This window comes from Neofelis nebulosa, chromosome 4, assembly GCF_028018385.1.
Source record: "Neofelis nebulosa isolate mNeoNeb1 chromosome 4, mNeoNeb1.pri, whole genome shotgun sequence".
NCBI classification, from domain to species: domain Eukaryota; kingdom Metazoa; phylum Chordata; class Mammalia; order Carnivora; family Felidae; genus Neofelis; species Neofelis nebulosa.
In genome coordinates this window covers 79177577-79199506 of record NC_080785.1, presented here as the reverse complement: position 1 = coordinate 79199506, position 21930 = coordinate 79177577, and the positions used below count along the sequence as shown (strand labels likewise).

Below are 21930 nucleotides of genomic sequence, written 5' to 3'. Positions count from 1 at the left end.
ATCACAATCCAAGAGATCATGACCTGAGCCGAAATCAACAGTTGGAAGCTTAACCGATGAAGGAGCCACCCAGGCGCCCCATAAAATATTTTCATTTTTATACTGTGTAACAGTAATTAGAATCAGAATTTCCTGATGATCCAAGGGGAAACATATTTTAAAAGAAGTGAAAAATAAATGAGGCTTATGTTTAAGCAAATTAAATATAAATTTTACTTTTTTTACATGTATATTACGTATTTACAGAGACATGTATTGGACTCCTGGAATTGACTGGTCCTCTCCTGGAAAAAGAGTTATACAGAGGAATTTAACAGTCATGTGGCTGATGAAGCAAGGGAAGGCTGAAACAAGAGTTTTCAGCCAGGTGAATAGAGGGTATGGGTAGCCACATAATTTAATGCCCAAACCTGACACTTTAGAAAAATAAAGTAAGCTCTGTGAATACAACCCAGACAAGGGACGTAAACCAGAACTGTCCCAAACTGAACACCTAATGACTCTACATATGATCAAAATAACTGCACTCTGCTGACTGACTGGTAGTGAGAAACAGGCAATGAAATTGATTTCTAGATTGAGCCAATGGAGAGTAGCTCCAAAGGGAATTCTAATGAGAGTGAACTCTGGATCCGAATGGAAACATGGAAGACATTTTATTTGTAATTAATGATGACAGCACATCAACTTTCAATGTGATTTCTGAATGAAAGATGGTATACTGTACAGGCCATATTAAAAAGGCATTATAACAGCAGCCAGGGCATTAACTATATAAAGGGTTCTAAGAAGAAATATCATGACTAATCATTCAAATAAATACAGATGGATTAGCAAAAATTAATCAAACTAATACGAAATATGAAGGAGAAAGAGTTATCTAGATGTCTAAACATGTACTTGTCTTGAAGAGGTATACCAGAGGTACTTAAAAGAGGGGACTAGAATTGTTTAAAAACTGGAGCCCAGACAGAATACTTGAGGGAGGGTGGGGCGAAAGGGAAAGGTCATTTCCTAATTTACATGCCTTTTAACCAGAGGTTGTTATTTAGCCCTATCCCTTGAGGCTTTTAAAAGGAACTTGAAAACATGCACGAGCACCCAAACAGACACACAACACACACACACACACACACACACACACACACACACACACACCTCAACAACTAAACATTATGAGTTAAAGCTATGTTCTCTCAGTCAATGACAAATTTAAATTAAATTTAAAAAGAAGAATTAAGGCACAATACTAATTGCTATGAATTAAATATCACCTATGGCTCAACAATTAAAATACCACTGGTTAATGAGAAACTGGAAACTAACAGTCATAGCTAATACTAGCATACTACCTACATGGTACTAATTAATCCTCAAAATAGCTTCGAGATGAACAATTACTATTCCCATTTTATAGATGATTAAACCGAGCTAAAGCGAGGCTGAGAACCTTGCCCAAGGTCACACAGCTAGCTAGGAAGGGATGGTAACTAAGGCTTCAAATTCAGGTAATATGCTTTCACCAGGCTGAAAAGTCCTTATGTGCATCATTTCTGTGTGTGTTTGGCAGGGGGAAGAGAGAAAAGTGTCCCATAAGGCCAGATCCGATAACAGATTAATAACTTGCTTCAGCATTGCAGTCTCTGCACGTCACCAACACTAGTATGTTAAGTAGCCTAGGTGAGGCTATGGCCTAGTAGTTCAGCTTATACATCAGTGCTTTCTTTTGTGCAAACACAGCTACTTTTATTTTTAATGAATGAAAACATCAGATCCCTTCTTTTGCTCCCAATGTCAGCTGATTCTGAAAGTCTTCGCAAGGCAAAAAAAAAAAAAAAAAAAAAAAAAAAAAGGTATCTTGTGGAATATTCTGGAAGGAACCAAAAGCTGCCAACATGGCTTCATGCATATCTGAAGCATTGCAGTGTATATAGATCTTTATCCTCTCCATTGTCCTGTCACTGTTCCTTAATGCACACTTGCCTATTGAATAGACATTGTGAAAAATCTCCCGTACAAAAGTCTATGGGTTTGTGGTACACGTTAGGTAATAGCAATGAAATGCAAAGAATTATTTTGCTATTATTTGGTATTGCTGTTGCATTCCAGAGAGAATGATTTTGGAAAAGGAACTTTTAGCATTTTTAGAGCTTCACTGCTTAATAACATATTAATTTTTAATATGTTCAAGTTTCTAGTTTTAGTGGTGTTCACAATGGAATATATAAGCACATGTGTCTTTTAAATATCGTTGGCTCTCTAAAAGAATCAGTACTAAAATTATATCTGTAGTTTAAATGCCCTGACTAGGTTACAAAGGAAGGCAGTTGTTAAACAACTTAACATTAAATATTAAAGAATAAATGTAACATTGAAGCATTAAGTTTAATTGCCTTCGGCTACATATAACTCAGTCCTTGTTAACACAAAGTTAGTGTTATCAGGGGCGGGGGAAGATTAATGAGAGTGAAGTTTCCATTCTGAAATTAAACACAATGTGTTTCTAAACATAGAAAGATGCCTGGAATTTTACCTTTAGGATTGTATCTGTAGCTCGGAGCCTATTATAGCTATTTCCGTGTGCCTTTTTCTCTTTTGTGCCTACGTCACCGATTTAAGGTTTTTATTTATTTATTTAATTTCAAGAAGAAAGAAGAGGTTCTGTAGAAAGCCGTGCCTCTGTGTGCCAACCCCAAGTAGGGCTAGAGAAGGACTAATGTGGGAGTAGGGGTGGGGGTCGCTGCAAGGGGGGCTGTGTGGCAGGACTGGAGGATACGAAGGAAGATAATTCAGCACTCCCCTCAAATCTTATTCCACCCAAGAAATTTAGGAGTATGCGAAAAAGCAGCAGCCCAGCATTCTTGAAGGGGCGTGGCTTCCCTCCAGGGGCCGTCCAATCGAATTCCTTCAGAGGGAGCTATCCCGAGAAGATTGATAGGGGTTGCTAGGAAACAGGAGCGTCTCCCTCCCGCCTGACCCAGAGATTGTTCTGCACAAGCCCTCTCCAGGGGCTCGCAATGTGCAGTTGAGCGGTGCGTGGGGCAGAGCGGCGCACCGGGCTCTCAGGCTCACTCGCTCCCTCTCAGTTCTCGCTCTCCCTTTCTCCTCCAGCCTGCGGTCAACCCGCGACACGGGGACCACTGGAGAGTTCTTTCGGGGCCGTTAGTCCCCGCTCTCCCGCAGGCAGGAGATCGAGCAGAGCTTCAAAGTTGGAGCCGCAGATCTTCCTGCCGCCCCACGCCCCTTCACCCCACCCCTTCGAAATTCACCAACCTTTGCCTGCCCTGCCTAAGGATTTCCAACAGAGTGAGGCGCAGCGGCTAGCCAAACCGCCCTGGCTTTCGTACCATAATCCTCTCGTCTAGGTACCCTGGCTCACTGAAGACTCTGCAGATACACCCCTATTAAGGGAGGGGAGTGGGGGAGGGGGAGAGGGAATAGGAGAACGAGAGAGGGAGGAAAGGAGAAAGAGAATGAGAAGGAGAGAATGCCAGAAGGTCCGTGCCTCTGCCGAGAGTCCCAATTAGCTGCGACGGTTTGAGCCTGGCCAAGGTGAAGGAAAGTTGCTTTCCGCGCCTGGGAAGTGGGTTTGCCTGTGCAGCCGAGAGAGGGACTCGGCTGCGAAGCGCTCCCCTCCCCTGCGTAGAAGACCACTAGGTCTCCCCTTTTCCCAACCCCCTCCCTCCCTTCCCCTCCCACTCTCCCTTTTCCCACTCCCCACTGACTCGGAGGCCTGGATGCTCGGCCACCGGGCAGTGGTCCAGCGCGCAGCCGGGAGGGGGCGGGGGCAGGGGGCACTGTGACAGGAAGCGGCGCGCACAAGTTGGCCATTTCGAGGGCAAAATAAGTTCTTCCTCGGATTTGGAAAGGACAAAGCCAGCGAGCGAGCTACCTCTTTTGTGTCGGATGAGGAGGACCAACCATGAGCCAGAGCCCGGGTGCAAGCTCAGTCGCCGCCGCTGCCACCGCGGTCAGCTCCAGTCCCCGCCAGGAGTTGTCGGTGAGAGGTAAGGGGCCCAGAGGAGGACGTGTCCCTCTGGAGGGCGCCCAGCGAGGGCGCGGAGGCTCGGGCACCGCGTGGGGCAGGCTTAGCCGGGAAAGTTGAGGCAGAGCACAGACCAGTCCCTACAGTTCTGCCGGGGGTGGGGCGGGAGGGGGGCAGAGGCGATGTGGGTGTGCGCGAGTGAGAGTTTGTGTGTGTGTGTGTGTGTGTGTGTGTGTGTGTGTGTGTGTGCGCGCGCACGCGCGCGCTCACGTCTGTGTCCCCGGGAGGGAGACAGATTTCAGGGCACAGAGCTACGACCGGGGTGCGGGAGGTGCAGGGACTAGCTAGCGCTCGTAGACCCCCAGAGAGAGACCGGTCTCCTCAGCCAACCACCTCCAGGCTTGCTCTGGGCTCAGGATTCGGTTCTATTCGGGGGCTCCCTAGGCTTTGTGCACAGGAAGCCTTGCGTTGACTGGCTCCCACTCTGGCGGTTTCATGTGGGTGTGGAGGTTGCCAGGCGAGGTGGGCAGCGGTCAGCGGGACCTGGTCCGTGTTGCAGCCGGAACACGTTCTGCAGCCAGAAGCGGCCAGAGCTTCGCTCTCCTACAAGCACGCTTGGAAAGGAGCCCTAACTCCATGCCCTTTGCTCTTTTTGGCTTGAGCGAAAAATCGAAAAGCCAGACTGGGAGCCTATCTCTTCATCGATCTTGTTCCATTTTCTTATCTGACAGTGAGGTAACTCAGAGAGGGCGGGAGATTCGCGATCCAGAAATAGACTAGGTAATATATCCAATAAGCTTGTTTCTTAAGGATTTCATTTAGATTTCCTTCTAGTTCCTTCCCTGGGTTAACAAACGGGGAGGATTCCCTGAGATGTAACACTTTTAAGCAGGCATCTTAAGGGGACATGCCCCTGCCTTATAAGTATTTTAGAGCATTGTAAATTTTGATTAAAATATAATAAAATTGTACACTTTTAATGATCTGTGGTCAAGTGCTCGGCTAATTTGCTGATAAAGTATTTCTACTGTTATTTGAATACTGATATGTTTGAGGTAAATATAGAGATAGTTAACAGGTATATGCAGAGTTGAGGTTAATGAGAGTGGAGGGTAATGAGTTAAGGATCTCAGCAAGAGTTCATTACTTTGAGTTTCTCTGCTTAATTTTATTTGTGCTACCTACTCTTAGAACTGTTCAGTAGAGCTATGTTGTGTTTCTTTGGGAAAAAATAAGCAATGATCTGGAGAGAAACATTCGTTTACCTAAATCTAAATGTGCTTTGGTTTATCTAAATCACACGTTTTAAGGCTGCCATCTGAACTCTAGTTGTTGATGTAAATATATTTAATACAGGCATAACTAAAAACACCTCGACTCTTATTATACTAAACTCCCTTGGATTATACAATTCCCACCCGAAGGTGTTTGGGATACTCTATTAAGTTAATGATTCTGGAGTGCTGTGCCTCTTTTTTCTCAAAACAGCTTAATAGAATTTGAATAGATTTTGGAAGCTATTGCACACTGGACCTTAATAAAGTGGTATTTCACTTAATAAAGTGCCTTTCACAATGGCAGTGTCTTGAATTCACAAACATTTTTCACACCTGTAGATTTTAGCTGCCCATCTTTTCAGGTTCTGATCATCCAGCAGGAGTACATGGATATTTTGGCTAGACATGCCCTAAGGCTGTTTTGACTTATATTCAGAGTAACACAGGTGCTCACAATGGCAACGGAGGAAAAGAACCCTTAAAACTTATATTTTCATAAATAAAACAATGAAAATTCCAGAATGCCTTCATTCAGTGGGCTAAAACAAGGGATCAATGTTAAGAATATCACTTAGTATTGTTAAGTCCCCACTGACGCCTGCAAGAAACCTACTTTTAAAACCTCTTGTTCTGTGAGCTGGATCGTTGACAATGAAATGTGAAGCCTAACTCATAAAAAAAAAAAGTATGCCAACACAAGGAATAGGTTAATTTTTGAGACATAGGAGAAACGGGCATCTATTTAAATTGGATGGTATTTTTCACACTTGAGGGATACTTGATCAATAAGTTGAGAAAATCTACCGAAAGCTATATATAAATGGAGAATTTTGTACATCGTGAAAATATCTTCTATGATCCACTCATTTGTGTTTGAGATCTTTTTAAGAAGTTGTGGTGTATACAGGAAAAGAAATGAAGGTACATCAGAGGATTTAGCCCACAATTGCTAAACACATCAAAATGATAAGCCTATCTCTGATTTTATGTCAGTGCAATTCAAATTGATAAGTTGAACAAATGCACAGATAGCAAAGAATTGAGCGATCTTTATTTTTAATTAAATTTAAATTAATATTTTTGAATGAAAAAATTAGGATAACTGTCAGAAGGTCACCTGTCTCACTTCTCTACTTCATGATAGGTGACCAACCAGAATTGCACAAGATTCGGGATGGTCTTATTTTCAAAGACTCCCAGCAATAACATTTTTATAATTTACTTAGGTATCTTTCCCTCTTTCTTATTTCCTGTCAAACTCTTTTTTTTTTTCAAATCAAAATATTGTGTCTTTCTTGCCTAGTCCTCTAATCAAGATCATCCACAAAATGATGCATGACTTTTTTCCAGGGTCCTAGCTACCTCCTGCCAAAATATAGCCCGTTGGCTTGGGATAAAAATGCTTCCATTTGTGGTTCTGCACTCAACACCATCCCAAGACAGCATTAAATAAAAGAAATGAAAATTGATACCTAATTCACATTGAAAACCAGGATTCATTTACGCATGTTGAAATATGGCCAGAGTTCCAGGGTGAGAATGGTTTCCTCCAAGGTTACTCCCCCAAAAAGGAGCAGTGGTTACTCATACTTGTCTCACTTTCCTATTTTACACTGAGTTTATTGTGCATTTTTGTCTCTTCTGAGATTCTGCTAAATGCATCCAATTCTGTATTAGATGAATTTGTTGAAATCGTTCCCAAGAAGTAGCATAAAATTGTGGAAGATTATCCACCAAGAATGAACACATAAAAATGAGTACAATCATAGTAATCACAGAGATAGTAGAAACTACTAGGTCATTCTTCCACTTCTAATGTAGGCTTGGTCTCCATAGCATACTGTATTTTGGAGTATTTCAGTCCAGTCTGATTTTAAATGGGTCAAGCAATGACTTCTTCTAGCACTTTTGAAAGACTATTTCACAGTCTAATAGTTCTCCCTATTAAGAACTTTATTGTGATAGTCAGCCTAATTTTCCCGTAGTTCTATTTTATCTTGTTATTTACTCCCTGTTATAACCCCACTGCATCAGTTCATTCTCCTGCCTGATTTCGACCCTTCAATCTAACTTCATACAGGACTTGTAGAATACAAAAGCTTAAGCAGTTACAGGAGAGTATCTGAAGGAAACAGTTCTATACCTGGACGTCTTTTCTCAATATTTAAGACACATGTTTCAGGTCATTGATATGCATGTGCGTGATTATGTGTCCCTAATAATTTATTTTACTAACAGAAGTGTGAGGAAATTTTTCATCTCTGCCATTAAGGACCTATATGAATATTGAGACAATCCTTTCTAAGTAATGTTCTATGTGGATGCACATTTATGAGACATTTTCATTGCAAATTCAATGTCGACAGAACCCTGTCAACGCCCACACTACAAGGGAATTCTGTGACACACTGGTCTGATGCTCTACTGAGCCTCAGAAGCTGTTGTCATGTAAATTCTACTATTGAAATGAAAGTGACTTCCATAATTAATAGAATGTGCTAGGAACATAATAGTGTATATAGTTTAGATGCATACGTGAACATGATACACATAGTAATTCTGTTCGAATACAGTAGTCCCTTCATACTAAAAGCAATCTGAAAAGCCAGTATAATTAAGCTCAAATTCATCACTGTGCTGTATCATGAAAAATAAGCTCAAATCATGCATATATCTGTATGGAACATATTTAGATGTATGGAGGTACCATATGTGAAGGTTAATTTAAAAATAGAAAAGCCTGAAATAACTACGGGAGAGAAAGAGGTTTTTATTTTGCTCACTTAAAATCTGGTTCCAAGACCTCCATGTGTAGGCTTCTTTTAAGATTCTGAAGCAAGTATCTTGGTAGACTCACCATCCCACTCAATTGTTTCTCCAAGTCCCAGGCATTGAAATGCAAGCCCTGCTGGATAGTAGACGAGTAAATGATATAATCAGGAAGTAAGTTCATAGGTTACACTTGGCAAATTCAGAAAATAAAGGACTAAGAGTAAGGTGAATCAGCAGCTACATACAGAAATTTAGTGCTGTCTTCTTTTCTACATGGCGAGCACTAGATTGTACGTGGAAACATTTGTGTGAATTAAGTTACGGGAACAGTAAGGGGAAGTGGCCTTCCCAAACTGAATATATCGTTAATAGAGGTAAATTAGACTGCATGGAGTAAATAATTTTTCAACTAGTATTCTCCCTCTGGAAGCCAAAAGTGTCTTTATCGTGCCATTCATCTCATGGTGAGTATCCTCAAAATGATTTTCCTTAGAAACAAAGGGGAAATCAATTTTCCTGTTATAGGGACTGTAGACTATGAATATACTTGGGACTTCTCTCTGGGACAGGGACCTTCTAAGAAGTCTGTGTCTACAAAGAATCTATTTCCTCCCGAAATCAGTAATCTTTTTATGGAACTGGAAATGATACACTGTGCAGAGAAATAAATTTGGAAAACATGCAGATATTATCTATACAAGCACAGACAAAAAACATCATGTTTGAAAGTAAAACCATATATATATATATAAGGTGTCTCCACAGAAAGCCCGAGGTAGCTCTCATTTTTAACTCCTTGTCAGAATTTGCTTCACCATCACTGCCTATGCACCACTATACACACCCACCCACGCCATTCCAAGGAGATGCAAATTTCAAAACTATGATGCAGTTAAAAAAAATGCAACTTGTCAATGCAGCATGGGAGCATTAAGACTGTAACAATTTGAAGAGACTCCACTAAAAAACAGATACCATCAGGAAAAAAAAAAAAAAGGTGCCATCAGGGAAGCAGTAGGTCAATAAATATTTATCAAGGACTTTTTATAGCCACTGGACGTCATGCAACAGGGACACAAAAAATGTTCCAATGCACACAAAATTCCACAAACATGTGAAGTTCAAAGAACTCCAAAAATCAAACTTGAAACTCTAGAATACAAAGAGGCTACCAAAATAATCAACTGAATGAAAAAGCCTCTTCCTTCATTTAACAGACCTATTGGGATTTGAAATTTCAAATAGGAATGTATTTGAGACAGTGCTAAATGTTGTCAGGTGACAAAACTAGCAATATATCATAATAACAGATGATAATTGATGACCAACTGCCATGTGCCAAGTTTTCCATGAAAACATTCCATGGATTATCTGATTTAATATTCATAAGAACTCTGTGAGGCACCCACTGTGATCTCCATTTCACTCAGGAAAGGGAAGCCCAGAGAGACAAAGTAATTTCCTCCAGTTCAGGTATAAACTGAAATTCAAAACTTAGGATCTTACCCCAAGTTCTAGTCTGTTTACTCCTAAGCTACACCGCCTCCCAATTGATGTTTGATACTGGATGCATTTCATTCAACAGTTATTTTCGAGTTCCAAGTTGAGGGACATACTTTGGTGCTGAGGAAAACCCACCAGTGAAAGAGAACCCACAAAAGCACCCCCCAGGCTCAGCCCTTACGCTCCCCCAAACAGACACGTTGTCTTCAGAGGGGCAAAGAAATGCACATGGAAGAAATAAACTAAAATATGATTTGGAATTCATCAGAACTAAGGAAAAAATTGTAGCACCAGAAAAGTCTATGAAGACAAATGTTTATTAACAACCTGAGAAGTCAACACCAGGTGTGAACATGTGAGCAAAATGTATTTCCCAGAGCCTGATTCGATGAACATCACAATCAGCACAACTAAATACAGTGGCAAAGATAGTCTCATGAAAAGTCAGCATGAGGGTGAATTGTGTTTCTGCTTGTTAAGGCTAAAATGCTCAGGTTTCTCTCCTCTTTACAACCTCCCGACGTCCTTCCAGGAAAACAAGCTGGTAAAAATGCCTTGCAGACTAGTAAAAATTTGAAATTTCCTTACCCAGCTGAAATAGTCATTCATCATTTACCTAGGAAATTCTCAACATATTACACATTTTGGCATTTATTCATAATGCATACAACAACTTGAGAAAGGACAAGGTCAAGGGTTTCAAGTTTTAAATACACTAAGGACGGGAGATGCCAAGTGATCTGCTGGTTTTTCCAAAGATTCAGTCAGTCAGTAGAAATGCTCTGGGAAAATCCACATATGATTCCCTGACCTTGGTGCTTTCCCACAGGCAGGAAACCTGCTGTCTTGATTACGTGAATTTATAATTCATTCCAGACAACCCAAGAGCTCAAATAGGAGTCTTTACTTGAAAGTCTTTCTCTGATTTGTGATTTGTACTATAGTATTTTACAGACATAAAAAATGAATGGTTATCACAGATCTGTCCCTCCATCTGGTACAGACTGTTTCATTTGATTGTTAATAATATATAGCCAATAGATTATTAGCATTATTTTATATTTTGCTTAACAATTTCGGTGCACCATGTGTTGTTGGTGAATATAAAATAATATAAACTTCTTTCACAAAATATGTTGAAATACTTGCCGACTTAGGAGGTGGCACTGCAAGGTCAGAAACAGTTGGCATTTGTAACTGCCTCAAGGAGAAAAAGATCTGGGGAACATAGTTAGCTCTTTCTATTGTGAAGCATCTTATCTTTCATAAAGAGGCAAAGACCCTCCACATTCTGAGGCATTAATCAGAATATATCTGATATATATTGGTGACCAGAGCATACCTCACTTCAGAATTAATAAAGAGCCAAAACATGGAACTTTGATTACTGATATGTCTTCTCCACGGATTTTGCTTAAGGACTGCCCTTGGGGAAACTGCTTTGTATAATGTGAAAAGCCCTACCCCTTCCAAGAAAAATGTCTTCCGCTACCTGCCGTGATTCAATCAATTCTCTGAATTTTAAGCTAAATTATTTCATCCCCAAAGTACAAAAGACTCTATGTTTCAAGGTCCACATAGTTCATCAACCTTCCAATGCCATGAATTTGTAGGTTCATTTTTTTCAGAAAAGCTAACATCATCCAGTTGGTGGGGAGTGGCAGGGTGCCTACATCATAATTTTGCCTAAGAAATGGCCTTCTTTGGCTCTCAGTTCCCGAACGAACAGGATGCAGAAATTTTAGAAGAAAGAGACCTCCGTTGTGGTTAGTGAACAAAGGAAGCCCTGGACGGATGAGATTGAGGCCTTATTGAGTGCTCATCTTGCCCCCCCCCCTTTTTTTTCTTCTGAAATCCTAAAACTGTATTTGTTGCTATGTAATGTAGGGAGGGAATCTGCTAATTTTAAGTGTGTTCCTAAGATGGAAAAGGTTCGAACAGGTGAAGTAGAGGAGAATAAGAAAGTTTAAGGGCAAAGTCAGAGGTCTCCTCTCCCTGTCCTTCCCACCCTCCCATGTACAACACAAACAATAATCATCTTGATTCTACTGCAAATTGTGTTTATCCAATTACTGTTTATCTGCATTAGAATCATTTTGAAGTTTACTTAAAATGAAGAATTCTGGGGCAGATGTGTCCCAGACTGATGTCCTTTAGCTTGGGGTTTAGCAATATATGTATTAAATGTCTTTCCAGATTATTCTCATGTACACTCAAGCCTCAGAAGTACTACTGTCTCAGTCCGCTCGGGCTGCTAGAACAAAATACTATAGACTGGGTGGCTTAAAGAAGACATAATTCTCCTAATTCTGGAGGCTGGGGAAGCCCAAGGTCAAGGTGCCCAGCAGATTTGGTTGTTGGTGAGAGCCCACTTCTTGAAGGATCACCTTTCACCTGGTGAAGACAGAGAGTTCTGCCCTCTTTTCCTCTTCTTTACAAAGATGCTAATCCCAGTATGGGAACCCATCCTTGTCATCTCACCTAAAGCTAATTACCACACAAAGGTCCCACCTCCAAATACAATCACATTGGAATTAGGGTTTCAACAGATGAATTTGGGGTGAGAGAGGAGGACACAAACATTCAGCCCGTAACAATTAGACATAGAATGATGGTCATACAGAGAACACCCAATGAATCACTCTACGCAATTATTCCCCACCGCAAGTCCACTCTAATTAGATTAACCAGTTGTCTACAATCAATTCTGCAAGCCGGAGTATTAATTAATTAATTAATTAAACTCAACTAATGAAGCACAGTCCCCATGAGTCGTGTGACTAGATTCATTTTCTGGAAACCTCATATTGTTTTCATTGCAAGGAAATTTTTCTTTCATTACCTATAGCAAATTCCACTAAGATTCACAAACTTGATGCATATTTATTAAAATGTGGGAAAGGGAGGTTACTGGCTTTAAAGAGTATTATCAAGGAAAACATTAGATTTATAAGAATAGAAACGCTTCTTGATTTGGGTAAGCGCACACTTAAAACTCAAATTGCCTTTATCACTATATCCCTGTGAGCTGGGGGATGTGGGAAAACATCATTTTGTCACAGCTCTCCCCTTTGCCCTCCGGATCTGCAGAGCGGGTGAAAATTTAAAAAAAAAAAAAAAAAAAAAAAACTCATTTGGCAACTTCTTATCCATTCTCCACTCAGCTTCTACTTCGTTCAAGTGAATGGTTGCTTGGCTGAAGCCGTCACTCCTCACAAACACTGCCAAAGATAGTTTCCTAAGCAGCGTCCCGGAGCCACATGGGAAAAAAACTGAAGAGGGAATGAGGGATGGGCAGCAGGGGGTTGGGGAGGCCTAGGCTGGGCCACCAGCTTCACTTCCTAGGGGGTCTGAGCAACTTCTTTGTGTTGCCTTGCATTCCACACTTAATAACTGACTTCATGAAGTGAAAAGCAATAAAAAAAAAAAAAAAAGATCACATTTCCCCACTCTTCCCAATATGAAAAAACATTTGAATTGTTAAAGCTCAGGCTGTCTCAGGCACAAAAATGTTAAATTGCTGGAAGTTACACTGTGTCCCTGGCAGAGCGTGGCTTCCTTACCCACTGTGGTGCTAACAGCTCTTATACTGATAACGGCCCTTCTTCCACTGACACAGAGTTCTGTCCAGCTCAAGCTAAAAGCCCAGCACCACCCCAAACCAGTGTCTTCCTTCTTAGTTCCCGATCCTAGCAGGAACACCCTCATTTCCCCAGAAAGTGGTTTAAAATATTAGAATTGCCAATGACCTTTCTGTTTGGTCCTCTGTCGATCCTTCCTTCGTAACTCATCTTGGGCACGTCTTCTTTTCTCTACTACCAGTGCCAAAACCTTAGCCCTTGTCTTTCAATCTTCTGTAGCAGTTTATCTCCTCCAGTCTCTCCATCTTCGTTTATTATTTATTTGCCAGACATTTAACCAGTGCCTACTGTGGGTCCAGTCACTGTTCTAGAGATAGTGTAGCAGTGAAGGACAAGAGAGTTTAGAAGGACTTTTCTTCTCATTCAGCTTACACTAAATAGAGTCAGACCATAAGCAAGCGAACTAAGGTGCTGTACAGAAAATATAGTGATGTGAGGAAATGATAAAATATCACGACACCAGGATGTATAAAAATGGAGGTGGGGATTTGGAAAAGGCAACATTCAGCTACCAGTTGAATTTTGATTTGTAACTGACTTTTACATTCCATTGCCTGGCTTAAAAGGCATTAAAGAGCAGCTTGTCAATTGAGAAGGCAGTTTGAACTTCCCAACTTGGCCATCAAGATTTTCTACAAGCACATTTCCCATGTATCTTTCGAACCTTTCTTTGTCAAGGGGATCCCCTCCTGTACCCAGATTTTCTGTTGGTACACAAAATAGACCTTTGAGCATCTTTATGGTCACAAGTCCATTTAGAACGTGTTTCCACTTCTTTTCTATAAACCTGGGTTTTAAGGCAAGTTTCAAATCTCCCCTTATCTAAGTCCATACTAACGCTGCTTACGTTTGTCCTTCCAAAGCCATTTTTATCCACAACAGTCGTGTGATCCTCATCAGATACGGGCTTCACCAGTGAAACACTGTTTTGACCTGAGTAATAGGTAGCAAGACCACTAATTTGTGGAATAAAATCAGAAGGCAAATTTACTGTCATTTCTCATTGCCCCTTTAAAATGCATTCAGTAAGATATAACATACTTGGATGTGATTTAACGATAAGCCTTAATGACAAACAGACTCCATTCAAAAATTAGTAAGCGTGGACCAATATAATAATGACAACTTTGAACTTTCAAGTTGAGCCTTCTCTCTGTCTGCAACAAGAGCCTATTTCAAACGGGAAGTTGAGAACGAAAGCTCTCTACCTTCTCAAGTTCTCTTCCACCCTTCCTTGTTTCTCTTACTAACTCAAGCTCTGACTCTTCCAAAGTTGGGGTGGAAGGAGAGCTTCGGCAGAACAGGTTAGCAAAACAAGAAGTTCTTATCTGACAGGGGCGCCTGGGTGGCTCAGTCAGTGGAGTTACTGACACTTGATTTCAGCTCAGGTCATGATCTCGTGGTTCCTGGGTTCGTACCCCATAGGATTCTCTGTCTCCTTCTTTCTCTGCCCCTCCCCTGCTCATGCTCTGTTTCTCTCAAAACAAACAAACAAACATTAAGAAAACAAATTCTTATCTGACAGGTTTCATATTCTCTGGGCCCCCAGATTGTTAAGGCTGACTCCCTCAAAGTGAGTGTGCGTGTATGCGTGTGTTTTGAGACTTCTTTGTTCATTGCTGAGGGTCTTACCTCCGTTTCCTTGACACAGATTTCCCTTTGCTGAACCACACCCCTTTAGCACCTGCTCTTTCTGCAAGACACTCTACACAGGCTCATTGTTGAGGTCTCATTGCCCCTCCAGCCCTTTCTCTGGGGTTAGGTCTCTCTCCGTCCCTCCCCCTGCTTTGGTTCACAAACACACTAACATGTTGTTGCAGGAACAACCCTAGGCATACGGACGAGTCCCGGTGCTGCAGTATTTTATTGTGGCTCCACTGCTGAAGCATCTCAACATCTCATCCTTCTCTTATCCTCTGCATTTCCCAGTCTGGAGTCAGACCTAGCCCATTTTGTGATGCTATATGCTTTGGGGCACATAAGCATCTCCTGATACTCTCTCTCTTCTGAACATACTTTGACCATATTTGACATAATGAATGTAGTGCCTTTGCTTTCTTAGATGGCTGTGGTTTCTAATTCAGCTGTGAATTTAGCAAAGTGCCTTGTACGGATAGATGCTTGTGGGATGTGTGAGTATGGTAATAAATTCAAAGTAAAAAAGCCTCTAACTTTTTATGACCCGGAAAAATGTTTTTTATGGGGCTACCTGTATGAAGACTTACAGAAATCAATGCCTATGAAATAATTTAAGAGGTGGCTAGAACATCCATCTGCCTTGCCTAGAATTAGCTCCAAAAGGACAAAGATCTTGCCTTTTTTTCAGCAGTCTGTAATAATGAATGGAACATACAATGATACCTAACACATATTTAATGAATGAAGGAATCTATTTTAAAGTTTTTATTTACTCCCTGAGTATCTTCCTTGCTGAAATATTAGCAGCAATTTCCCCCTTCATCTATTATGCTTTGAAAGTAAGAAATATTGTTGCAATCTTAATTTTATTCCATAAATGATATCATTTTCCTAAAGGCATTTTGGATCACCAACAAAATAACTCCTTATAAAAATTTTAAAATTTGGCATGTAAAGTAACATCAATTTAATTAAATAAGCCTATACTGAAGGCCCACTACTTTTGAAGCACTGGGCAAGGCATTGCGGAGAAGAGGATGAAAAAGGAATCACTGTCTCCCTAAGAATTTAAAATCTTGTAGAAGAGATGAGATATGTATGTAACTATAGTAACAGGCAAATTCAGGAGCTCACTTATAAGACCCCTGAGTGGATAATAATACTGCTGCTTGATATAAATGTAGAAAGTATCATGTAAAAAAAAATTGCTTCTGTGTTGGACCTTGAAAAACAGTTAAGATTTCAGGAAGTGGAGAAAGTCATTCTAGACCTATGCAAAGGCAGAGATGCTGTCTGTGGATATGCTTGGGGAAGAGTGCGTGAACTAGCTGAGTTTAAGGGTAGGTATACCCTCAAGGGAGGTGGTAAAACTGTAAGAGCAGGTGGCATAATGGCTAATAATTCTCCTACAGGCAGAGGGAAACCTCTGAGAACATTTGAGCACGGGAATCTGAAAGCCCCACGTGAAGATAAATATGAGGAAATAAAGGTTTAGGAGTCGGGGAGATGAGCTGGCCCATTATGGCAACAGGTGAAGGGTAATGATGGCCTAAACTAGGGCAGCGGCAAGGGAAATAGAAAACACGTATGCATCTAATGGACACAAAGATGAATAGCACCTAGTAGGTAGGAATTAGCAGTTGCGTGACAAACACCAGCAAAAACAATTAAGCTAATCATTTTCCTCTTTCCACCAGAAAGACCATGCTCTTTCAAATCCCTGCTTTAATAAAGGACAAGGAGGCTTGAACAAATGGTTATTTTTTTTTTAGAAACTTGGGTCAAAAGAAGATTGTAATAACCCAAGTAATAAACTATTTGCAAACAAGACAGAAATGAAGTCATTATTTTCTGCGTGGTTATGATTTGATAGAATTTATCCACGGACAGTGGGTGAAGCCACCCTGCTTTCTCGCCAAGCCTCTCCAAGAGCCACCCACTGGCCTCCTTCACCCCTAGCTTACCCCTCAAATCTATCCACCAGGCAAAAGCCACAATTATCTTAATATAAATCTGAGCATGTTACTGTCTGCTCAAAACTCTCCAAAGACTTTTCCATTGCTCTTGGGATAATCAAACCGTGCTTTACCTGGCCCGCTATGATCTGCATATGCCTCCAGCTGTGTCTCATCCCTTTCAACCCACTTCTTCCAATCAAACTGAACAGCTTGCTTGCCTTGCCCTCTCCTCTTGCTTCCCCCTCCCCTTTTCCCGGCCCGGGCAACTTCCCAGAGCACTGCCCCACTCAATTAGAATGTTCAGGGCTCAATTAGAATTCTGTACCACTCGTGACCTCTTCTGGTAGGTTATTTCTTGCTTCGCACACCCCAGGCTGCCTGCACCTCCCTTCGTCACGCGTTATTATCATCACCTATGTCCCCACGGTAGTGTTTAGAGCTAAAAAGACAGAGATCAGGCTTGCTTATTCACAGTTGTATCTCTATTGCCCAATAGAGCGAGTATCACGTAGGAAAAAAATCTATAAATATTTATTGAACAAATGGAGTCGTGGATAATTAAATCACTCTGGAGCTCATTTTCCTCATCTTTAAAATTGGGTATTGATTTTTAAGATGCCTTTCGTCACATATTTTAAGTAACCTTTGTCAATAAAGACAATTCAGCATCCCAAGTCAGAACCAGTAGACTCAAAAACCAATGGGTCCTGTTTAAAATGTATATTTACTGTCTAAATAGCAAAATCACTAATAATGCTAGTGATATGTTTCCTTATTCCTCAACCTGTCCTCATTTTGCAAACATTTCTCCTCTTTCAGTCGCCTTAAATGGTGAAGTATGAGTAGCAAAGAACAGGCAAATGATCACGAAAACTTTGCAAGAAAGTCAGCTTCCAGGCAGATTTCCTCCTCGGAACTTTCGTAAATGGAAACACATTTCAGACATTTTCATAAGAGGATCCACAAATCTCATTTGATTATACTAGTTCCCAGCAGCTTTAGTGAACAACACCCCAAGGTGTTCCATTTGGTACAAACTATTACAATACTTCTTAAGATAAAGTAAATGTGGTTCACACATATATCCTCCACAGCATTCCTAGGAGAATGAGAAGAACACTGTCCAGTAACAACAACTTCTACTGAGTACTTATTACACACCAGGTGCTGTTTATTACTTTATCTATATTAACTGATTTTGTTCTGACACCAGTCCTGTGAGGTGTGTAACATTATGATTCCCGTTTTACAGAGGATTAAACTGAGGCACTCTCACAAGTAGACATAATAAGGATACAGCTAGGATCTGGCCCCAACAGTTTTAGCTCATGAACTTGACTAGTTGACTATACTGCCTCTCTTGTGAAATCCTCCCCGAACTAGAATCTTTAATATGCAAACACCATTTGGAAGAATTATCTTCTATTCCCTCACTTGAAAATCAAAAGCAACTGAAAACCTAGTGACACTCTGAGCTCTTTGTAGAAAATAAAAATCATGGGGCGCCTGGGTGGCGTAGTCGGTTAAGCGTCCGACTTCAGCCAGGTCACGATCTCGCGGTCCGTGAGTTCGAGCCCCGCGTCAGGCTCTGGGCTGATGGCTCGGAGCCTGGAGCCTGTTTCCGATTCTGTGTCTCCCTCTCTCTCTGCCCCTCCCCCGTTCATGCTCTGTCTCTCTCTGTCCCAAAAATAAATTAAAAATGTTGAAAAAAAAAATTAAAAAAAAAAAAAAAGAAAAGAAAAATCAGTAGGATGATCAAATATTGGCTCAACTTGCCCATTTTATTGAGCAGAATATATATAACTGTTTGCCTTCCTTACTTTCACTTAAAGCCTTCTCATTCTAGTAGCTTGAGAGTCAGATGCAACTAAAAAGAACCATTCTCAAGCCTTTATTTCCTCACAAAAAAACCTGCTCTTTTCAACTTCAGAATTTGTCCACAGCTTGAAAAGGCAGAACGACAATGCTCTTAATCTTTCTATTAAAAGAAATAGAATTTCAAGTAAAAAAGAAAAAAAAATTACTTCTTTTATTTTCCAGGGGGGAAATCTCAGATTTCTTTTGTATGAAAAAAATAATTGATACATTGGTGAAACCGGTGAGCAGGAAATTGTCCTACTTTCCTTTTCCTGTCCATCCAGCTCTCAGAGTAGGTATGTTTACATGTATCTAATCCTTAAATTGATTTATTAAGCTGAGTCTACAAGTTAAAAAGAAAGAGGTCCTGAGAAGATAATTACAGGAATACAAATCAAGAGAGACAACTTTGAAAGAATAGTAATTGTGCTTCTTGAAACTGACCTTAAATCCTTAAGAGGAGGAAGAACAGATTAAAGCAACCTTTTCTCTCTATTCAGAAGTGATGGCGAATTAATTGTGCAGTTTAGCTGAACTTTGCTTTTCCTTGTATCCTAGGAGAAGATCTCTGACAGACTGGGAATTTTTGCTTGTTTGTAAGGTAAACTCACTATCTAGAGACGGTTCTTAATAGCACACGGTCTCATTGGAAAACCCTGATTCCCAAAACAAACAAAGACGAAAACATGAATGTAATAATCATCCATTGGCAAGGAAAAAGAAAATAGGATGTTTGAAAATATTTACTTTGATAACTTAGTTTTAAGTAATCCCTAAGAAAAACCCTCGCCAACATCAGCAGTCTGACTTCAGGATCCAAACTCGCTCATCCCTGAAGAGGTAGAAGGCTTGTGTCTTACATGGCTTCATAGTTATTTTGATTACAGTAGCTCTTAGTGAACATTTTATCTATTTTTGGTTTATCAACTAATCCGCGCAGTTCTATCAAAGAGAAGATTCCAGCATTTGCAGATAAACAGCAACACTGTTAAGTGTTCGTTTTGATAGTAAAAATTAAAGCATTAGATCTAGCATGGAAACAGGATGGCTATTTCCCTGCGTGAACATCCATTTCACTTAGTTAATGTTACCTTATGATGCTAATTCTGTAGCTCCCTTCATTTAATCATGATAGATTTATTCATCCATTCAACAGCTGTTAACTAAGCACATATACCCATCCTATTTGTACTACGTTAGACACTGGCAAGCAAAAACATTAAACAAACAAAAAATGGTCTCTGCCCTTAAAGATCTTTATTTGCCATTTGAGAATTCTATGTTTTAAGATTTTTTAGAAAGTGTAAGTGGCATCATAATCCACGTAATTTTTCAGGCAGAAGCAAGACAAGAAGTCTATAGGAAAAGACATGTGCTTCTTTGGGCTTTCCTAAAAGAATGCCAGGGACTTAAGAGCTGCCCCAAATGAAGTGCCTTTCCTTTTTCTCTTAGTAACAAGATTTGCTTAATGCTTTCAAAAAGGAGCTCATGTTGCAGGGTAACATACACAGGTGATGACTAAGGGATGTGCTGCGGTGGCGGCCTTAACACATCAGTCCAAGTGAAAATGCCTCCGCTTACTTTCACTCAATTTTGGCAACCATCTCTTCTTCCCAGAAACTTTGAGTTCCTTCTGTATGTGTCTGACCATGTAGCAGGCGCTGGGTGTCTGTAGACTGGACTTCAAGTTACTCATGGTCCTATTGTACAGCATTTCTAGAAAGTAAATCACTTGTGTAGTCTTTAACTTATTAAGGACAAAATGCTCAGGATGCTTAAATATTCCAGAGGTGGGCCGCCTGGGTAGCTCCACAGGTTAAGCGCCCGACGCTGGGTTGTAGCTCAGGTCACGATCTCTCGGTTTCATGGGTTCGAGCCCCGCATCGGGCTCTGCAATGGCAGCAAGGAGCCTGCTTGGGATTATCTCTCTCATCCTCTCTCTACATCCCCTACTTATGTTGTCTCTGTCTCTCTCAAAAATAAGTAACTTAAGGGGCGCCTGGGTGGCGCAGTCGGTTAAGCGTCTGACTTCAGCCAGGTCACGATCTCGCGGTCCGTGAGTTCGAGCCCCGCGTCAGGCTCTGGGCTGATGGCTCGGAGCCTGGAGCCTGTTTCCGATTCTGTGTCTCCCTCTCTCTCTGCCCCTCCCCCGTTCATGCTCTGTCTCTCTCTGTCCCAAAAATAAATAAAAAATGTTGAAAAAAAAAAAAAATTTAAAAAAAAATAAGTAACTTAAAAAAAAATTCAAGAGGTACTCAACAGAATGTAGACTCAAAAAAAAAAAAACCCACATTTTCTAAAGTTATTTTCCTGAGGTTAAAAAGAACTTGGTACAATGATGAAAACAAAGTATTCTTGGACAATTTTTAAAAATGTAATCTGAGTCAAATAGCACTCAGACATGTTCATGGGGCCAATTAAGACTTTACAGAATAAAAAGCATTTTTGCTGCCAATGTTGTTCTGAAATTAATCGCAAAATGTGTTTTTTCAGTGACATCAAAAATCATAAACTAATCAATAAATCAACTAAGGCTAGAAACCACCACCAGCTTGTAAATTGATTTACTATCTATTTTAATTCCTCCATAGAGGAATATAATAGGCACTTTCCTTTCACAGTTTAATGTTTCCAAAATTGAGATATAATTCAATTTATGTGCACATTTTATGTAATAATATTTCTTTTCCAAAAAGCCGTTCTCAAATTCAGGGTGAATCTTATAATGAATAGTGACAGATTTAAAGAAAGACATTAGTTGCAGGCCCACTAAATGCCCATCTTACAAACTGTATGCTCCATATTAAGTGTAAATATTTGAATCCAATTTACTTTTAAATGTTTCACATTTTGCTACAAATGGAACAATCAACAGTCTTTCATCAAAATCCACTATCACTTTCTTTGAAATACCTCATTGCCAGAATCAGAAATTATCTCTTCACACTTTCATGATCTCTGCTTGAAAGTAAGAATTGTTTCTTATTAATCTCTATACACTTCTTATAGGGAAAGCCATGTCCTGGTCATTTTTGTAGCACTGGAGTCCATAATAATGCCTTAAAAATAGTAAATGTTGAAGGAAGGAAAGGAAGGAAGGAAGGAAGGAAGGAAGGAAGGAAGGAAGGAAGGAAGGAAGGAAGGAAGGAAGAAATAAAGACATTGGACACAATGAGCTTTCAATAAATATTAGTTGCATTACAATGAGGTACCAAAGGAAATTAATAAATGCTAACGCAAAAAATTATTTTGGTATTTGATTTTATGTGTATCTAAGGCATGTGTATCTTCAAGAGTCT

General features: G+C 40.4%; 1 protein-coding gene across 2 annotated transcripts in view; it reads left to right on the top strand.

Moving 5' to 3' along the window:
- The first annotated feature begins 3009 nt into the window (after positions 1–3009).
- GRM3 (glutamate metabotropic receptor 3) overlaps positions 3010–21930 on the top strand; it is a 221971-nt gene continuing 203050 nt past the window's right edge. For both annotated transcript variants that reach the window (XM_058725239.1, XM_058725238.1), the window contains exon 1: positions 3010–4007. The gene's annotated coding sequence lies outside the window, so the exon portion shown is untranslated. The remainder of the gene's footprint in view (positions 4008–21930) is intronic.